The sequence below is a fragment of the Malurus melanocephalus genome, unplaced genomic scaffold (assembly GCF_030028575.1).
Source record: "Malurus melanocephalus ecotype Western Australia unplaced genomic scaffold, MMel_1.1 scaffold_2965, whole genome shotgun sequence".
In the NCBI taxonomy this organism is placed as follows: Eukaryota; Metazoa; Chordata; class Aves; order Passeriformes; family Maluridae; genus Malurus; species Malurus melanocephalus.
The window spans coordinates 5,300-7,637 of record NW_026626197.1 but is presented as its reverse complement, the minus strand read 5'-3'; positions in this window follow the sequence as shown (position 1 = coordinate 7,637).

Here is a 2,338-nt window from a genome sequence, read left to right as displayed (position 1 = left end):
GTGGGAGGGACCCCCGCTGGACAGGGCACGGACTGAGCCCGTGGGAGGGACCCCCGCTGGACAGGGCACGGACTGAGCCCGTGGGAGGGACCCCATGCCGGAGCAGGGCAAGGATTCCTGTCCCTGAGGGGGAAGCAGCGGCACGAACTGACCGGGACTCCCATCCCTTCTCTCTGCCCCGCTGGGCACAGCAGGGACGGAGCCGGAGATAAAGTGAAATCCAGCAAGGAGAAAGAGGTCGGCAGAAGGGTTATTTTTCAGGGTTTATTTTACTCCTCACTCTCCTGTTCTCATTCGCTGAGTCCCAAATTCAGTTCATTTCCCCACGTCGGGGCTCTTGTGCCCGTGATGGCGATCCCTGAGTGACCTCTCCCCACCCTTGTCGCGACCCCCGACGATTTGGATTTGTTTCAATTCCGTGCAATTCATGGTGATTTTGGGGCAGCTGGAGCAAAGCAGCTGGAAAGCACAGAGGGCTTGATTGGGAGTAAAGCAGGGCAGGACTTGGGTCTGCCCGAGAGAGCTCTCACAACGCAAACATTCTTGGGGTGTTTCTACGGGAATTATTTTTTTTTTTTAAGTTTTATATTCATCGTTACAAAGAGGAGTCACAAATGGAGCTGAGCTTTCAGCTTGAAGGAATCAAACGTGTGCACTGGGAGTTCTGCAACCTCAAATATTTATTTTCGTAAATATTCAGCCCCTCAGCAGCAATGTCTCTCCCAGTCCACTGGTTTCTGCCTCAGACCCAGCTCGGGGCTTGCTGAAGAAATCCAAAGTCACCACAGAATAAGGCTGGCGTCTTTTTTTTTCATTTTATTTCAGAGTTGTTTTATGCCACTTTATTGTATATTGTGTTTTAATTTTGTTTTTGCCTTGATTCATTTTTTTTCTTTTTCATTCTGTTAAATATTGTTTTGTCTCTCCCCCCTCCCCCCTCTCCCATCATTTGTTCCCCTCCCGAGGTTTTTGGTGAGGTGCTGTCCCACCTGTTCTCACCTGGAAACCAATGAAATCTATTGAAATAGTGAGGATTTTTGGAACTCTTTCCGCTGCTGTTTCCAGAAGGTCCCAGAGGACCCGGGGGCAGGGAGGGGGTCCCGGTACCGGGGGCAGTCACCGGTCACTGGGAGGGTCCCGGTGGCGCAGGTTGGGACACACGAGAGTGACCGAGGGAGCGCGGGGGGAAGAGGGGGTNTTTATTCTTTATTTTATTTTATTTTTCTTGTATTAAGTCGTGGGGTTTATTCTCTCCCTGCCCCCAGCCTTTGTTCCCCTCATGGAGGTTCGTGGTGAGGTGCTGTCCCACCGCTTCTCACCTGCAAACCAATGAAATCAATTGAAATAATGATGATTTTTGGAGCTCTTTCCGCTGCTGTTTCCAGAAGGTCCCAGAGGACCCGGGGGTGGGCATGGGGGTCCCGGTGCCAGGACAGTCACCGGTCACTGGGAGGGTCCCGGTGGCGCAGGCTGGGACACACGAGAGTGACCGAGGGAGCGCGGGGGGAAGAGGGGGTGCAGGGGATTATTGGTGCAGGGTGAGGGGGCTCAGGGGGGCTTGGGGCAGGGATGGAGGTGCAGGGGGGTCTCCGTGCTCGGGAGTTGGGGGTTCAGTTTTGGATATGCGGGTGCGAGGAGGTTCCAGTGCCGGGGAACGAGGGGAGGAGGGGTCCCGGCGTGGGAGTCCCCGGCTCGAAAACTGAGTTTTAGGGTGGTCCCGGGTCTCAGAAATGCTTGTTTGGGGCATTTTCTTGAACGGACAATGTGGGTTAAGGAAGTCCTCTTCCCGGGAATGGGCATTTCGGGAGGGTCCCGATGTCCAAAAATGAACGTTCAGAGGGGTTCTTAAGCCCAGGAATGGGGGTTCAGGGAGGTCCTGGTGCCAGAGAAGGGGAAACAGGGACTCCCAGTGCTGGGTAGAGGGATACAGGGGGTCACAGTACCCAGGAATGGTGCTTGAAAGGGTTTCCTGTGCCCGAGAATGGAGATTCAGGGAGATCCTGGTGCCAGATAAGCGGGTACAGGGGGATCTCGGTGCTGACTGCAGCTGGCAGCAGCCGGGAGCGGCTGTTCCGTGCTGGAACAAAGTGGGAAACACGGAACAGGCAGGGAACACGGAACGGCCAAGGGACACGGAATGTCCCAGGAACATCGAACATCCAAGGAACAGGGAATCTCTCTCCCTGAGGGTCAGGGAATGTCCGAAGAAAACGGAATGTCCAAGGGAAATACAGAAGGTCCAAGGAACGCTGAGCATCACTGCCACGGCTTTAAAGCTCGAAGTTTTTATCCTGTAAAAGATGGAGTTTTTAATCCCGTGATGCTCCCGAGCAGCAGC